This window comes from Phascolarctos cinereus, unplaced genomic scaffold (assembly GCF_003287225.1).
Source record: "Phascolarctos cinereus isolate Bilbo 61053 unplaced genomic scaffold, phaCin_HiC Scaffold_4;HRSCAF=312, whole genome shotgun sequence".
Lineage (NCBI taxonomy): Eukaryota > Metazoa > Chordata > Mammalia > Diprotodontia > Phascolarctidae > Phascolarctos > Phascolarctos cinereus.
Window position 1 is genome coordinate 443,001,198 of NW_027555847.1, and position 19,244 is coordinate 443,020,441.

A 19,244-nucleotide genomic window follows, 5' to 3' on the forward strand; every position below is an offset into this window, starting at 1 on the left:
CTATCCTTTATTTCCCCCCATTTAGATGCCCATTTTGACATCATCCTGCGTCTAGGAGCTTTTTGGCCAAGACCTACTACTTCCGTCAGTCCGGGGTCCCACTGCCTGGAGGGTGGATGCATTATTTCCGTGGCCCTGGGGCTGTAGAGCTGTTAGGAGCAGCGTGACCTTGGGGCATGTGGGGATACAGTTCTTGTTGCATTGAGAAGCGCTGAGCTGCCTGCCTGGGGCCGAGAGCAAAGCAGGTTGGTGCTGCCCCCTGCTGGGTGATCCTGGAATCTTGCCGGGAAAGGGGGTGCATTTCCGTACACGGCACACATTCTGTACACGGCGCTAAGGAACATTCCTTTTTCGGCATTTGAATCCAGCAGGATTTCACACAATCTGTGATCCTGCCTTTTAAAAAATTACTTTGTTGAAATCTCTCTCCACTTTTTCTGATTCTCACCCCTTCCTTCAGTTTGACCTAGCCTATATTCTTATCATATTATATATAGCACTTGTGTAAATACCTTTATGCTCTCCCTCCCTCCACCACTACTAAATTGTAAACTCCTTGATAGCAAGGTCTGTCGTTTTTTGTACCTTGCATACCTTTTTTGTTTTGTTTTTGTTCTTTTACTCAGACCTGTGATTTCATAGGTGTAGGATTCTCCCAAAGAGGAAACTTACCCTTACATATGCAAATGGAAACCTACTGCCATGGCCCCTGAGAGATTAAGTGATTTGACCAGGGTCACACAGCTAATAGGTGTTGGAGGCAGTATGTGAACCTAGTTTTTCTGACTCCTAGAACAGTTTTTATATACTATGCAATATTGATTTGCACATAGTCATTTAATTAACTTTTGTTGCACTGAGGGAAAGTCACTGACTTGACAGAGATATGAATATTTTGACCTCTTGTTTTTAATAGTTAAAACAGATTCCTATAAATATATAGCAAGAATCTAAATTAATTTCCCAGAAGATCAGGCTAAAGGGATGATACTATCTTGAATAGAGAAAACAGATGTTTCCCTCCAAAAGAGAGAATTTGATATATGGGTCTAATACAGAAATGTAATTGATATACAGTAAAAAACAATACAAGAGAGAAAAGTTCTTTTTCTCAAGGTCAAATCTGGTTTCACATTTGCTTCTCCTTAGTGTAATTTAAAACAACCATTTCTGGTCAGTTTTAAATGTTGAAATGTACTTCCCGAAAAATGTTAACTACATAAAATAAGCATAAGACTAATGTGATACATTAATATATCAATATAATCTAAAGCAACACAATTTTGGCATACTGAAGCAACATAATTTATCAAAACAAGTAACTTAACTTATTTAGGCCTCAATTCCTCATCTATAAAATAAGGGAATAAAATAGCCTGTAAGACCTGTTTAAGTTCTAGAAAGATGATCCTATCAATTCTATCCGTCAGCTTTAAATAAATCACATTATGATTTAGGGTGATTTTTTTGGTTCTACATTCTATGCCTCTCTAGAAAAGTATGTGTTTCTTGCTATATTATGAATGCCTTCTGTTTTCTGATGTCACAATGACAGCTGAACAACCACACATTACATGCCTATCATATGTTCAGCACTGAGTTAGGAGAGGGAGTGTTGGAGGACTGAGGAAACTGGGAAGAAAACAGTAGATAGTTTATTATTTCTGGCCTCTTGGAGTTTATGATCTAGTAGGGGGCTCAGAAGAATAAATGAAATGATTTATATAATTTAAAATTACCCTGAAATCATGAATAAATTACATTAACTCACACTTAACCAAACTCAAAATATTGTTTTATGCTTTGTTTTTGCAGTATACATCAGCAGCATCTATTATGCTTTTTAAAGTTTAAAATTTTATTTTTCCCCAATTCTATATGTACTTTCACAATTCCCATACTGTCTATGCTCTTGAGCCAGTGTGAAAGCCTTACACCTCTATTTCTATGAAACTGAATAGTAACTGTTTACTAAAGCTTAATAAACTTTTATTTCATCTTCATCATTCCTTGAGAAGGATTCAAAGAACTGCCTACCAAGAATATTTCCCCCCATTAAATCTCTGCAAGGTAGTTTCCCAAACTACTGAAAAGGTAATTCCCCAAATGAATCTCTAATCAGATAAACCTTTTTACTCTATTTCCCTATTTTCCTCTCCCTCTCAACTTCTTTGAACTAAATTCCAGATATATGTAGACTCTTCTCAGAACCAAGATATCAATAGGAGTCACATGCTCTTAGCAGAAGAGAAAATTTGGCTCAAGCTCACATATTCCAGTAGGGATACAAGAGACCTCAATAGTTTCGTTTTTGTTTTTGTTTTTTAATATATCTCAGACTTAGCCTTGGAATTTTCCTGGGCCAGTTTTCATATGCTGTTTGCATAATGCCCACACATACGTCAGATTAGAGCTAACTTTATTTTACTAGAAGCATATTTGACATTTTTTCACAATGAATGGGTTCAGAGGAACTTCATTAATATTTCTAAAGCATAAAGAAGCATCTTTCCTCTGTTTTTTTTTTTTAGAACAAGGGTTCTTAACTTTTTTGTGTGTCATGTTAGAAAAAAGCCCTCTGTGAGATGAAAAAAAAAATTCCATTCCACAAAGCCCTGCTTTACAGTATGGTTACCCTGAGTTTAAAAAATTTGCTAGCTGAACACTAGTTTTGCCAGCTTGTACCAGGCTGGAAAGACTAAGAACATGCTTGGTAATAAACTGAGACTCCTGTATGAGAAGCAGACAACTTAAATTCAGAGAGGTTTGTCACCTACAGGTTGTCCACAAGGTTATGAAGTCTTTAACTTCGGTAATCAATGAAGAAAAATATAATAGAAAATGATGCTCAGTCCCATGTGGTCCCTTCCTCTTTCATAAAGAGAGTCATAGAATGGTATGGGGAAAAGAACTTTAGAGAACTACAAATCACAACATTTTAGACCACCCACAAACATCAGATTAACTCCGAATATGAGCTATTCATATTCAATGACAATTGGCCCTCTACCAGTCCAACTAAACTACATCTATAAAGACCATCTCACAATAAATGAAATCAAAAGGCATAAGGATACTGCAGTCAAATGGAAGGATTGGTCACAAGTTCTCAGATTTGTGAACAAATGAGTTGGTTTCATTATATACACTCAAGTTCAAAAAATAACACCATTTTGTGAAGGAACAATTAACTGTCTCACCTTGATGCCAAGGGGATCACCATGCAGTAGCTTTTGCCAAGGATAAATACATATAAGTGTATAAACTAATCTGCAAAATATTATGAGGGAAGGGAAGATTATCAATAATATTACAAATCAGTTAAAAAAAACAATGTCAGGAAAACATTTACAAGATCATTTGAAGAGCATTCATAGATATAGATGAAACTAGGATTGAGTACATAAATAAGGTATATAAAAATGTTTACATGTAAAAATGTAGTTGACTTGTAAACCAACTTCATAAAATAGGTATTTTTTAAAGGAAGAAAAGGAGGAACACTGTAAAATAGCTCAAAGTTAGAAGGACTTCAGAGAACATTCTTCCAACTACATCATTTTAGAGATCAGAGAACAAAAGTGCAGAGAGGTTTAGTTCTGTCTACTCCCAGTCTAGAGGGTTTTAGAAATGACTTTCCCAGTCACACCATGATACATTTGGTTATACAAGAAGGTGGATGAGGTAAAGATTGTTCCAGTATCACCACTGTGTGGAGGGAAAGTCTCCCTACCCAAGATGATTTGTGTTTTTAGAATAAATTAAACTAAAGTTGCATGAGCAATCATGACATTTATTAGATATTAGACATGATAGTATTCTATAGTAAGTGAGAATTGTTTACCATGCAGAAAGGTGACTACATAACAAATGTGCCAGTGCCCCCAAAGTACCTTTTACCTATAGACTCTACCCTGGGATCTTTGACCTAGGGTAGATAGAATTTGAAGTGAAAAATTTAAGACATTTTCAAGAAAAGTAAATTGAGGGTAAAATGAGCAACAAAGGAGATATAAAATCTATTACAGAAGAATGTGATCAGACGTCAGGAAGTTAAGTGGAAAAGAGTATATATATGTATGTGTGTGTGTGTGTGTGTGTATGTATATATATATATACATACATACATATATATATATATATATACATACATATATATATATATATATATATAGAGAGAGAGAGAGAGAGAGAGAGAGAGAGAGAGAGAGACAGAGAGACAGAGAGACAGAGAGACAGAGAGACAGAGTTCAAATCCAGGCTCTGCCATTTATTGTATGGGAGATCTTGAAATAATAACAATAACAATAATTATCATAGTAGCTGGCATTATATGTTATCTCATTTGCTCCTCATAACAACCCTGGGATTTAGTTGCTATTATTATCCCCATTTTACAGTTGAGGAAACTGAGAGAAGCAGAATTGCCCAAGGTCACTCATTTAGGAAGTGTTTGAGGTTGAATTTGAACTCAGTTTTTATTGGCTCCAGACCCAGAGCTCTATCCATTGTGCCACCTAGCGACCACAATAGTAAATACAAGAGAAGAATCCCCTGAGGAAAGTTGACTATCAGCTCTGTGACCAAGAAAGAGAAAACCTAGTGCCAGGATGGCAGGTAAGGGACATCAAAGAGTAAGGAAAAGTCCAGTCAGAGTTTTAACTACCTGTAAAGAAAGTTTCTACTTGGAACTGAAGCGGGTGGCCAACAGTAAAGGTGAGTAACCCAGGGTTTCAAACTAAAGAAAGGCATGATGTTTTGGACTGAGCCTGACTCAGATTAGTCTCCTGGTATTTTATATTAGATAGCAGAACAAAATGAGACACTTCTAGGTCACTCAACACTTAACATTAGCCATAGCAGGAGTAGGATATTCAAAAGAACATTCAAGCTAACTGAAACTCACTTGGCTGGGTTGCCCATCATTTTCACCAACCGACACCCCCAAGTGCCTGCAGCAACTCACTTTTTTTCCACTCAGGTAACCAGGAAGTGATGGCAATAGCCTGAAGCTTTAGCCCCCTGATCTAATCAAGATGTGAGGATAATTTAAATACCTTATATGAGAAAGGAGTTAGGACATGGCTTCCCCTCACATGAGCTGATAAATATGGGTGTCAATACTACAATAGCCCATTAAAGAACATGAGTAATGGCTAGATACTATAATATAACAAGACTATGTACCTGAACTTTATCTAATCTTTATTGAGCTTGTAACCTGAGAGATCTATATATCACAGCAAAGTAGTTTTTCACTGACCAACAAAACAAGAGTTGCACTGAAAAGACACAAGTGGAGAGAAGAAGGGAAAAAAACCCCAGATATTGTGATGCCAAGGTTAAAATCTGGAGGTAGTCCTGTCTCCTCAACCAATTCTTTTGGACATTTGTGGCAGAAAATGTTCTATTAAATGAAAAACTCACAGGGTGCCTTCCCTTTTGGAGTTTTCTGGTCATATTTTCTCCTAGCATAACTAATAGAAGGGCAATATCTCTGGCAGGAGCAGAGAGATAGAGAGAAAGGGCTTGTTGGGAGGTAGGGGGAATAATAGCTCCTACTAAGATATGCTTCTGTACTATATAAAAAAATCCAAGCACCTGCCTTTGGATGGGTGTGTTTATTCATAGGTTCACAAATACAGCTCTGGATGGGACTTCAGAAGTTTAGTCTAGCCCCCTAATTTTCCAGATGAGGAAACTGAGGCATAAGGAGTTTAAGTGACTTGCATGGAGTCACACAGCTAGTAAGCACAATGCTTGGAACAGTCTGGGACATATTAGGTGCTTAATAAATGTTTACTGACAGATCACTAGCAAATGTCAGAAGGAGAATCTGAACTGGGGTCATCCTGGCTCCAAGTACAGCAGCCTATTCAATGTGCTGTATCACATTGCTGCACAGACAATAAGATAGTACTTGGACTGCCCAGTCATTATCCCTCCTGAAACACAGTAGGTAATTAATAAATGCATATCAATTGATTGACTCAGTTCATGGTTAACCATCCGCCTTTTATGGTCATATATCCTTAATGATGTCTTTAATATAATTTCTCCATTCAAATAATTACTCATGATATGATAGTCTATTTATACTCACAACAAACTTTTCCATTTCATTTTGTACCACTGACATTTTAATTCTGAGATTATTGTGTTTCATGATTTGTAGCCATATAAAGTCACTAAGAGCATATTGGGTTTTTTTCATTGATTTTGCATCAAAAATCAGCTTGGAATCAAAGTAACATCCAGTTTACCAAAGGCAATCAATCTAACCCACTCACTCTCTTCCTTTTAGTCAGTTCTGGGCCTGGAGCATTGTCCATTGGTAGAGTTTCCTAAGACATTGATAGACATGTATTTATGACTCAGTGGGTTGACTGTCCAATTGCATGTAATAATCTGCTTAATATGCATTTTTCTTCTACTTTGTTTTTTCACTGTATGTAATTAGACTAATCTCTCAATGACAGTGGATTTCCTTGAAGAGGTTTTGTAGTATTCTGAAGCTCAATGTAACTAGTACAATTTGCAAATATAAGGGTCTGGAGATCCTCACCATCTGTACCAAAGCACTAGCAAACACCCTAAGTGAACATATATCTCCCTAACTTTATGTCTCACTTGATATGAATGCTCAGCATTAATCTATAGTCACATCTATTACAGAATGTTGTATATTTTCATATATGTGTAAGAGACATATTTTAGTAGATTTTAAGACTTAATTTTTACTCTAGCAAATTTTTTTTAAAAATCAAGAAATACTAAACACGGTGGTATCTTATAATCTGCATACTTTTCAGTCAGGTATATGGCAGTGAAGATGTGATCTATTGTAGAAAATCACTTGTGAAAGTACAACTATTCAGTTTTCATGCTTTAATGAAGGATACCCTCATGTAACATTACTTTTACCATTTCCTGAATCTTCTCCTCTTAAGACATCTTGAAAATATATCCGTCAGTGCATTTGTAACTATGCAATCTCTAGGACAGATTTCAGTTCTATATATTCAGTCAAATCCATTCACTCTGCCTGACTATCCCTTCTTAACTGTCTCTGCTGTTTCCTTCATTAGTGCATTAGATATGGAGGAGGGTATACAGGTGGTAAAGGCCAAATGTGGTAGATACACCTTTATTGCTAAAGAGTGTAGAATTACTAACCTATCTATTCTGTTTTACATCTTTTAGTTGTCTCTTTTCTAGTTTTATCAATAAATACTTTTGAGGGACAGCTAGGTGGCACAGTGGATAGAGTACTGGCCCTGGAGTTAGGAAGGCCTGAGTTCAAATCTGGCCTCAAACACACAACACTTACCAGTGACTTTGGGCAAGTCACTTAATCCCAATTGCCTTGCCAAATAAATAAATACTTTTGAGATGAGGTAGCTTAGCTAGTTAAATTTTGTTCAGTCATTTTTCAGTCACGTCTGACTCTTCATAACCCCATGTGGAGTTTTCTTGGCAAAGATACTGGAGTAGTTTGCCATTTTCTTCTCCAGCTCATTTTACAAGTGAGAAATTGAGCCAAAAAGGGTTAAGTGACTTGGCCAGAGTCACACAGCTAGTGTCTGAGGCCAGATTTAAACTCAGAAATATATCCACTACACCACCTAGCGACCCCAGCTGTTTAAATATAACAGTTTTAAAAACAACAGCAATTTCCAGTTGAGTCCAACTCTCTAAGACTTCATTTAGGGTTTTCTTGACAAAGATACTAGAACAGTTTTCCGTTTCCTTCTCCAGCTCATTTTACAGATGAGGATACTGAGGCAAACAGGGTTACATGACTTGCTCAGGATCTCACAGCTACGCACTGTCTGAGGCTGTTTTTGAGTTCAGAAAGGTGAGTCTTCCTGACTTCAGGCTGGGCCCTCTATCTACTGCACCACTTAACTGCATTATGATTTTTTAACATTAGAATTTCCTAATTTTTTTTATGAATTTATCTTGAATTTAGAATCCTAAATGAGCATTTTTTTTATCAGAGTACTATACTGGAGATTCACAAGGACCTGATTTAATTTATTTATGCAATATTATATGGTAAGTAGTGTAGTGTGGGAGGAGGCATCCTAGATTTGAAGTGAAAAAACAGGGTTCAAAACTCACTGATGCTGTTGACTGTGGTGACTGTAGAAACCTGTGCAATGTCAGGTAAATTAATTCAACTCTCTGGGCCTCATTCTCCTCATCTGTAAAGATAAGGGGTTGGATCAGATGATTTTTAAGTTGCTGTCTAGCTCTGCACCTATGATCCTATAATTCCATCAGACTGGTGCAAAGCAAAGTCCTCTGCATGAGCTGAATAATCAAGGGAGACTTCCTGGAGGGAGGCACTGGAGTTAGACTCTAAAGATGGGTCAGAAGAGGAGGCAGAGCTTTCCAGACGTACTTTCATACATGTATCCAAAAATAATTCCTTACAAAGTAAAATGCTTGTTATGCCAAAATTGTATTAATCAGAATGCATATGTGAGGGGAAAATGTTGACTTGCAAAGATCAAGTTAATTGTTTAAATAATTATTGTCATTATAGAAAAATCTGTCTTATCATGTACGGATATGATTGTCTAACTGAGCCAAGAAGAAGAGCCAGAAATCATCAGTGCCATAGGGAAAGGGCAGCAATCATTTTGTCCTGAAAGGTAAATGTTGTATAGTCATTTTCAGTCATGTCTGACTCTCCATGACCCCTTTTGGGGTTTTTTTTGACAAAGGCACTGAAGTGATTTGCCATTTCTTTCTCCAGTTCTTTTTACAGATAAGGAACTAAAGCAAAAAGGTTTAAGTGACTTACCCAGTGTCACACAGCTAGTTCTGGGTTTCAAAGGCTAAAGCAGGGCCAGGTAGGCTGAGGAGGGACTTAGTGCCAACTGTATTCTAAGGAACAGCCTAGCTGAATTTCAGGCTCACGAGCAAAAGTTTAGCTTCCAGGGTGATTAATTTTCTGGTCCTAGCACCTCATGAAGACTGTCTGTTAAGGTGTGAATGGGTTGAAATTTGTGTCCATGGACTCCAACCTATCTTTTTGAAGTATTGAACTCATGTTACTTTTAATAATATTACTGTTAAAAGAAAAAGATAGGAGCTGGGTACAATTATGTAATGAGCAGCTAGGTGGTGCAGTGGATAGAGTGCTGGGCCTGGAATTCCTGAGTTCAAATGTGGCCTCAAACATATAACACTTACTAGCTGTGTGACCCTGGGCAAGTCACTTAACTCTGCTTGCCTTGGTTTCCTCATCTGTAAAATGAGCCAGAGAAGGAAATGGCAAACCATTCCAGTATCTTTGCTAAGAAAACCCCAAATGGGGTCAGGAAGAGTCAGACGTGACTGAACAACAACATAACACAGTTACGTAGATAACATGATAAAGAGTTAGAAAAGACCTTAGTGATCAAGAGTGTGCTAGTAAACGTTTAACAGCTCTTCCTCAGGAAAAAAGAGATGTATGAATAACACATTTTAATTTAATGTGCATTATTAACATTTTCTCCATTACTTTTAATACAACAAAACAAAGCTAATGTTAAAATCTAACTTTCTAAGTCAACAAGTGGCATCAGGGATGCTTATGTAGAGTTTAATGGCCGGTTTGAATTTGACACCATCGGTCTAAGAAATCAGCAAAGCAATAAATCAAACCCTGATTTGTAGCATTTGCTGATTTCTGAGGCATAAATGCTCACAGTGAAAATTTGACAATCAGATCAGGCAGGTTCAAGCTGGTTTCAGCACATGTCTGCCTCCAGTTCTTTTATTTTACAGGAAACTGATGCCCAGAGAGGCTATAGGTATACAGTGTAGGGTATACAGTGGAAGAGCTACAATTGAGCCCCCTATCTTATGGCAACATCTAGTGCTAAGTGAAGACAACATCAAAGACATCAGACCTTGGGTTTAGTGCAATGGATGTCAATGGTTTCTAATCCCTCATTAAACTGTGGGTTCCTGGAGGACAAGGACTGTCTTTTGCCTTTCTTTGTATCCCTAGTGCTTAGCACAGTGCCTGAATGTATAGTAAACACATAATAAATGTTTATTGACTGACTGACCTATAGAACTACTTTGTTAAGATTAAAATACACAACCTTCTTTTCTTTTAACAAATACTAAATAATAAAAGCGAACACTTGCATGTCCATCCATTCATACTTATTTTTATATAGTTATATGTTTTGAGGGTTTTTTTGGGGAAAGTGGATTAGTTTATTTCATTAAGACAAAATTTAGCACCCCTCCCCCAAGAAAAAGGGAAAGTATTATTTTTAATCATGGGACCAACACAGTTTTTAATGGTAATTTTTTCCCTTTTTACTGACCTCATCAAATGTACCTTTATGGTTTGGATGACTGAACATATGTAACATATATAATTGCTTGCCTGCCTTCTCAATGAGGGATGAGAAGAGGGAAGGTAGGAGAGAATTTTGGAACTCACAATTGTTAAAAAAAAAAAAGGTTAAAAATTGTTTTTACATGTAACTGAAAAAACAAAATATTTTTAAAATGTACCTCTAACACTTTGTTTCCACCTCTCTTGCTCTTATGTCTTATAGCATCATGCTCTGATGCTTCATTGTAGCCTAGGGTTGATCGAGACCTCTCAAAGACGTTTGCATCAAAGCACAAAATCTGTCAGGTCCTATCAAGTTCAAAGAGATTCAAGCCCAGACCCAGGGACAGACTGAATGTTTGTCATCCAAGGACCACCCAAGCTAAGTCATCATGAACTTGGTACAATATGATGACTTTAAAAAAAAAAAATCTTACCACCTTTGAAAGCCTGTCTACTGTGTTGAACAGATCATGGGATCATAGATGTAGAGATAGAAAGAATCTCAGAGATGATTTAGTCCACTCCTCCCATTTTACAGAGGAGAAACCAAGACCCATGGAGAAAGGGTGTAATCTGAGTGAATAGAGAGAGAATCCACAACCATTCTGTCAATAGTTCTGCCATCATGCTACAAATCTAAGTGCAAGATCAAGTTTTCTTCGTTTTTATAAACCCCCAAATGGTGTCTTTCACAATCAATGGATATTTATTTACTTATTTATTTGTTAGGTGAATGGTCAGATACAATATCTAATTTTAATGGGAATGAGCACTAAGAAATTAACCCTCATATTTAAAATCCAATATCTTTTGATTTCTTCCCAATTTGCCCCCATGAGGAGACTCATGCTGGAAATTATATTCATAATATATAGGCCCTGGCAGAACTGTGCTTGAAACTACTAATACATCAATAGTGGCTCTAGTGTTTTTATTTATCCTTTTTCAAGAGGTAAAGAGTTTGTGCTGATCCAGCTGTATTCACATTCTTCTGTGGAATAGCTTATAAAAATTATAAGAACTAGATTTATGGTCCACTCCTTTCCCCCCTCCATTACTTTTTTCTTATTTATCTGCATACATTTCTTCCCAACAGACTATAAACTCTTTAAGGACCAGGCCTATTTTCATTTTTGATGTTTTATTCCTAGCACTTAGCATCAGAGATATTTTATACATGCTCATTGAATGACTTGATTAAATCAAATCTAATCGAGCCATATGGAGTTCTAGCCCATGACCTTACCCTTGTAACCCACTGGTCTACCTACCCTAGCTAATGCTACCTGTAGCTGACACAGTGAGAGCACAGGTGTCATTCTCATGTTCTAGACAGCAGTTCACACTTTTTCTGTTTCCTGTTCCTCCTTTCCTTCCTCAGTAATAAACATTTAACATATTTTAAATATCCATGTTGTGCTAGGGATCATGCTTGAATTCGATAAACCTTTCACCTTCAGCAGGCAGAGCCAAGGTCTTGCACAATTTCTCTTGGATTATGTATTGAAATATTTCTTTTCTTTCTGTCTCTTTGGTACAACTAATTCTTGTCTTATTTTTGTTGCTGCTCAATTATCAACATGTAAACATTTTGAGCAGGCTCAAGTCATCAAAAATTAATTCTATTATCAGACTGCGGGTATTTCTTTAAATTTAATTATCAACTATCCAACATGCTTTTTTTTTTTTTTGTCCAGCTCAAGCCAGGAGCCTCTGTTTGCAAACATCCTCTTGTAAACTCAGTGGTTATTTCATAGTTCCTCTGGAACTCTCCATCCCTCAGAAGGCCTAATCAATGTTTCATATCAATTAAGCCGTGAAGAGACTTCTTGTACCTCCCCAACATAACAACAAGACTTTTGTTAGAGCAAACAAATTAGAAGGGAAAAATGATAACTCTTCCTGACAAAATAATCTTTGAAAATATAATTTGAAAGGAAACTATCAACAATAAGGAACTGGAAATTTTCATGTCCAGTTTTTATAAATTGCCATAAAATTCTTCACCCAAATAAAACCTCAATTTAACTTTTGAAGTACTCACTATCCCCTAGTGAAACACCCTGTGGATGTTTTTCAAATAACTCTTATTGCCTCAGTTCAATTGAAGATGAAGGGAGAGTGGGGAGAGAGACAGAGACAGCTAGAAAAACAGGGACAGAGAGACAGACAAAATTTTTTATTGAATTATGCAGAATATATTAAAAGCTGGCAGTAATAGAGTACTTTAAAGGTTTCAAAGCACATCATATGTACACTTATATACACATTACAAGTACATTGTCTTAGCTGAGTCCCACAAGAACCTTGCAAAGTAGATGCTGTTATTATCCCTATTTTGCAATTGCACAAGCAAGCTAAAAAAGAAATTAAGATAATGAGACTGCTATTGAAAATGAAGGTGAGATTGAAGTAATAAAGGAAAGAACTGAATTATCCAGATTGACTATTCATTCACATAGCCCAAAGACCCAAGATCATTGACAAGTTTCTACTACATAAGTTTATATGTTGATAAATGAAAGGTAGTGTTGAGAATAGAATTTTCTTCTCTACTACAGGGCTCTCTCTCTTTTTAAATCATTTTTTGGAACTATGGATTTTAAAAAATAATAGTAATATCCTTCAAGTGCATTGTTGTGACATGGAGTGTAAACCCTGAAGGCTAAGCCAGCAGAGCACAAAGCCAAGTTGGGAAGGCTACAAGTAGGTTTCTAGTGCTGGATTTTATGTCTGTCAGCCAAGCACTGGATAATCAAAATTCACAAAATTTTATCAGTACAGGGTTGGCCACCAGGGAACCAATGAATATTTCTGAGAGGGGATCCCTCTAGATAAGTGAGTGATTCATTTGTTACTCAACTCAAGATGAGCTACTTGAGATACCTGGCTTCCTGCAAAATCAATGTATGCGCCACCTTCTATATGAAGCCTTTCCTGATTCCTTCAACTGTTCTTATCTTACCCTCAAAATTATCTTATATACATTTGGAAGATATTTTGTATGTTTTTGTACCTTCTCATGTAGTCTCTCCCATTAGAATGTAAACTCCTTAAGAGAAAGACTTTTTCACTTTTTCTTCATATTGCCAGTGTTTAGCAAAATGCCTAGAATAGCATAGTCACTTAACAAATGCTTGTTGATAGAAAGTTAGATTGATTCATTAACATTTATTCCCCAGAGAGCTCTGGCCCCGGCAGTTTGAGTCCCCAGAGGGATACCTACCATTACATTTAGGATTTTAGGATAACACTGTGGGTTACTATCCTCCTGTTATGTAGCAGAAAGACCCCCATTGGTGTAGTTCCCTTTAACAATCAATAAGTAAACTCAGTTCTTTAGAAAGGCATTTACTTAAATGGCATAGTAGTAGTTGCAAATGTCTTTTAGAAAGGCAAGAATAGTAGTTACAAATTATTTCTCCCCAAAACCTTGGGCATCTTCTTTTACAAATACAGACAGCATCCATTGAGGGAAGAGTAGATAAAAACTTACAGTATAATGTAGTGAGGGACTAAAATGCAGAGCCTTGGTGTCTTTTCTTTCTCAGTGGGGAGAGGGGATCCTTATAAAGCTGGCTTTGGAGATAGATGATTCATAGTGCTTTCAAATGGGCTGGCTCCTTTTAATGTATACCATCTCTGCTGGACACGAAAATCAATTGGGGTTGCTTTTCGTAGGCTGCCAAATCTTGACTGACTGGGTCAAAACTCTGCTAGCCTGGGTCATTCAGGTCTCTTGGTTCCTGAACAGGTTCCTCACTGGACTCAACTTCTGCAGTGATGAAACTCAGCGCTGCTTTTCCTCTGGGCAGCTGTTGATCGACTAGACCAGGAAGATTTCTTGGCCACGGGGCTATTGCTTCCCAAGCTGAGAAAGGCGGGTTGCTCAGCAACTGGGTTCTTCTCAATGTATAACATCTCTTCTGGATCAGTCAATCCACTGGACTCCCTGAACTCAGTCTTTGATGTGCCACTGAAGTCTTTCACCACACTAACCACTGGTTCAGCTGAGTAATTTTGTGCTCTCTTCAGCTGTAGTGTTACAATGATCTTTTCATCTGGGGTACTTGCGTGGCCCTGTGGGATCAAGAATTGGGCTTGGGATTTTGGTTTCTTTTGTTTGTCCATTTCATTTCTAGGTTCAGGCAGTAGAATCACTGAACCCAGAAGTTCAAGCCATGATGACCTTGAAGCCCAGCAGGAAAATCAAAGCCAGATTTGCTGCCACCCCAGCAAGAAAGCCCTTAGAAGCCAAAGTGCCTAGAGAGCAAGGACTGTTCTTTATCCTTCTTTGTATCTCCAGTGCATAGCACACTTCCAGGTACATAATAGGTGCTTTTAACAAATGTTCATTGACTGACTGACCACTATGCTCTTTCAGCAAGGGGAATGACTCTTAGTCTAGGATTAGCTCTGACATTTGCCACCTCCAAGCAGGAATGGAAAGAAGTCCAGACCTTCTTGTTCAACAATCCTCCCTGATTTCTGACCCTGTTCACTCAGTAAACAACTCCACCTTTGCTTATAGTGATAATTCCTATACAACCAGTAACATTTCCCAGGTTGGGGATCTTCTATAGATGAGTGGTTAGGGCCAAAACTATGAACACAGTCTGTGCCCTAGAGGTAAGTCTTAAATCTCACTCACTTTTTCACAAGCAATTGAGCTATCTGAGCCCTTTCCTTCCTCCCCCTTTCAGAAGTGTAAAATGTTTCTTTTTATAACTAAAAGGATTTCCTTTTTCCACTATCTGTTTTTGCCCCTTCCAACCTCAGCTTTGCTAAGTTTCAACAGGTAGACTCATATCTGGCTGGCTGAATATGAGAAGCTTCGGAACTTTGGTAGCTGTCCTGACCTTTCCAATAGACTCCCCTTCACTGCCACATCCACACCTAAGCCCATCTCTGAGGTGTCCCAGTTGAGCTAGCTTCTGATGCCTGTACAACATCCATTTTACTTCTTGCTTAAAGGCTTATTGCCCTTCCCATAGCAATTGTCCAAGACTAAGCAACCTCTTCCAGGTACTAAATAAAGGGGATTCCTCTGCTGTCTCAACAGTTATGGTTTTGATAGCCTGTCAGGAAGTCACAAGCTTTCCTTAGGCAAGTCTCTGTTGCCTGTTGAACTGTTCTAAGGACTTAAGGATTTTTTTTTCAAGGTCTCGATTGTTAGTTTTGTATGTTTTTCAGTCTATTGTAAGCCTGAATTGTGATTACTCCTCTACAATAGATGAAGCCAAGACCCCAAGACCTCAAATTCACACATAAGTACATATTGGTATATATGAGTTTTAGATCTGGAAGAGACCATAGTGGTCTTCTAGCTGTACTTTGTCATTACACAGATAAAGAAATACCCAGAGAGTATAAGTGATTTGTAAAGTATCATAGAGTTCCTTAATGACAAAGCCAGGAACAGAGCTCATAAGTTCAGGTACTGCTGATTCATGTTATTTTCCAACATTTATTTGTCTTCTAATTTCTTAGGTACCAAGGTGTCCTTAGGGGAGCAATTGCACTTGAACAAATGCCCTCGAATGCATCCAAACTCCAAGTGAGTTGAACGAACAGGAAAGAAATTTGTAGGCATGTTGGTAAGCATATCAAAGCTTAATGGCTTGAACGGGTCTCCCTGAGCATTGAGTTTGATACCAGTGGGAATCCATGTTTACTTTCCCTTAAAGACTTCACCCTTTCCTGGCTAAAATTGAGTTTTGCTTTACCATGATGTACTGCTCTGGGGAAACTTTGGTCTCTTGTGACTGCCCTTTGAGGTCAACACTTACTCTTGGTCATGCCATGTGAATGGCCAAAATCCTGCAGGTTCTAGGATTAGAATGCCTACTGGAGTGGAGTGGAAAGAGGACTGGATGTAGTTTCAGAGGACCTGGGTTCATGGAGTCATAAATTTGGAGATGGAAGAGGCAATCAAGTCCATCAAGTTAGATTTTTGAATGAGATAAGTCAGAAGATTGTTGTTCAATCATTGTTCTCAAAGAGGGCCAATGACATCAGGAGGGTAATGTCTTGACTTGCAAGTGAATTATGTTTAAGTGAGGCAAGAGCTGCTCAAAGTCATCAGCCTCCCTCTGTCCTCCAGAGGCATTGGAGTACAATGGCAAGACGTAAGTCAAGACAACTAGTGATGGCCCATAGATAAGTCAGAATGGGCAAAGGAGAAGAATTATCTGAAACAAATGCAAATGTGCATATGAGGTATCCTCGTACATACAGATGGGATTCAAGTTTTCCAAAAGGAAGGGACATGATCCAGTTTGAAAGAAAGAATAGAAGCATAGATTTGGAGTTAGAAATAACCTTAGAAGTTATCTATTGAAACCTCCTCATTTTACAGATGAGGAAAATGAAGCATAGAGTAGTGACTTGCCTGAGATCACCTAGTAAGTACCTGGGGCAGGATTTGAACTCATGTTTTCCTGACCCCAATTCTAGTGCCTTATCTGTTAGGCCATGCTGCCTATGACACTACTTGTATAATCTGGAATCAGTCTTTCATGAACAAATACACAAAAAAAGTATTAAGCATTTCCTCTGTGCCAAGTTCCTCTGCTAAACTCTAGAGATACAAATATGAAAGCAAGACAGTCTCTGCCCTCAAGAAGCTTATATTCTACTTCATTCTTTGTGGGCCACAGTTTCCTCATTTGCAAAATGAAAAGGTAGCAGGAGATTACCTCTATACCTCTAAAGTCACTTCTAATCCTAAATCTATGTTGTTGTTCTTTGCTTACATCCTGATCTTTTAAACTGGGTCACTTCCCTTCCTTTGGAAAACTTGAGCACGGCTGTCTCACACACATAGTTGCCTGTATGTCAAATGGCTCTCTTTTCTTCTGCCCATTCTTCCCTGTCTCATTCAAGAGGATGATCTCATGACAGCTCCAGTCAAGTTCCAAACTAGTCTCATGACAGGAAACCCTCTGCATCATTGAGTTTATTGTTAGAATAGATTTTCCATTTCACACAGAAAGAGATCCCAATGATTTTGCCATGATAATAATTAAGAGCCAATAAAACATGAGTATTTACAGTCCCCCTTACCTTTTCTCCTTAATTTACCCATTTTGTGAATGGTTGGCCAAGGCATACTTCCTCCAACAGTGATGGGTGTTATGACATATGCTTTCCATCCAAATAAAGTTCTACAGCACTGATCTATCCTATTGAACGACAGCTCCAATTTTATTTGAGCTTAAAGTACAGTGAGATTCTGTGTATATGTTGGTAGAGTGTATTCCCCTTTTTGATTTAAGAAGAGAGAATTCTGGCCTTCAGAGTTAGAAAGAACCTTGAAGGTCTTCTCCTCTTTACCTGTAGAAGAATTTTCTCTGTAACATCCCTGACATGGAGTTCTCCAACCCCCACATGGAGAACTACTGTAATGGGGACGCAAGATGTTCCAAGGTAGCCCTGCCCATTCAACTTTTAAAGACTTCTCAAATTTAAGGTGTTCTGTCACATATCAGGCCAAAATCTCTCCCTGCAACTTCCAGCTATTGTTGCTGGTTCCACAACACACAAAGACTTTAACTGTAGCATAATAAATGTCACATTTAGCAAAGAGCTATTAAAATATGCATAGGATTTGCAACTAGAAGAGATCTCAAAGCTCATCATCTGGTCTAACTCCTTTGCTTTACAGATGAGGAAACTGAAGCCCAGAGAGAGAAGGTAACTTGTCCAGGGTTACAGGTAATAAATAGCAAAGAAAGGACTTGAAATGATATCTTCTGATTCCGTATTCATCATACCTTCCATTATACTACATTTCCTGTTTTTTTAAGTCTTCCATGAAATTTGTTTACTTGGGATTTATCACAATTAGACCTTACTAAGTATGTAAATATCCTTTACCTTCTTCCCATTTGGGAATAATGATAACAGCTTAACATCTACAGAGTGCTTTAAAGTTTGCAAAGCACTTTCATATATATCCTCTTATGTGATCCTCATGGCAGCCCCGTAAAGTTGCTGCTACTATTATCATCTTCATTTTCAGTGAGAAAATTGAGGCAGACAGAGGTTGTGACTTGCCCGGGGTCACACAACTAAGCAAGTTAGCATATGAGGCAGGATTTGAGCTCAGGTCTTTCTGACTCCAAGTCCAGAGATCTATAAACTGTGCCACGTAGCAGCCATCTACAAGTTGTAAGGAATAGAATATCATATGCTTGAATGGAAGGAAAAGGATTTCAGTTTAAAATAGAATGACTACAATTATAGACCCTCAGAGCTGGAAGGGACCTCTGAGGTCATCTGCTTTAACTCAGGCCTAAGCAGAAATCCTAGAGGTCACAACATGCCCCACAAGTCGCCATCCAGGCTCCACTTAAAGACCTACAGTGACAGGTAACCTAGTGTGTTGTGAGATATTTCATTCTGCTCTAATTGTTCGGAAGTCTTTTGTGATAATTTGCTATTTTGTTGGATCCCTGATCTTATTGATATAGGAATAGCTCACAATTTATCCATGCCTATTCATCCTTGTAATTCTTGTCCATGTCCTTCCATAGAACCTTCCTAGAGGATCTAACCAACATGACAATAGCCTTCCTCTTGGCAATACTTATATAGGTGATTTTTTTTTCACTGAGTACATGGCATTACATTTATCCCTGTTAAATCTGACCTTATTAGACTTGAAGAAGCAGTACACCGTAGTGAGTAGAGCTAGCTTCATCTCTAGAAAGACTGGGGTTCAAGTCCCCATTATGACACATGGTAGCTATATGATCCTGTGCAGGTCACTTACCCTCTTACTGCTCTGAGTAACTCTAAGATGCCAACTGACATTGGTAAAGGAAATTTCCCTACCCGGGAGTTTCTTGCACCTATAAAGTCATAGTTCCAGTCCCTATCCTTTTCT

The 19,244-nt window shown here is 37.9% G+C and overlaps 1 long non-coding RNA gene across 1 annotated transcript; it reads left to right on the top strand.

The window, feature by feature from the left end:
• Positions 1–110: 110 nt before the first annotated feature.
• Positions 111–11,026, top strand: LOC110214702 (uncharacterized). Its single transcript, XR_013486200.1, has 3 exons — positions 111–245; positions 7,759–7,858; positions 10,575–11,026. It is a non-coding gene; the product is annotated as an uncharacterized LOC110214702 (long non-coding RNA).
• Positions 11,027–19,244: the final 8,218 nt, after the last annotated feature.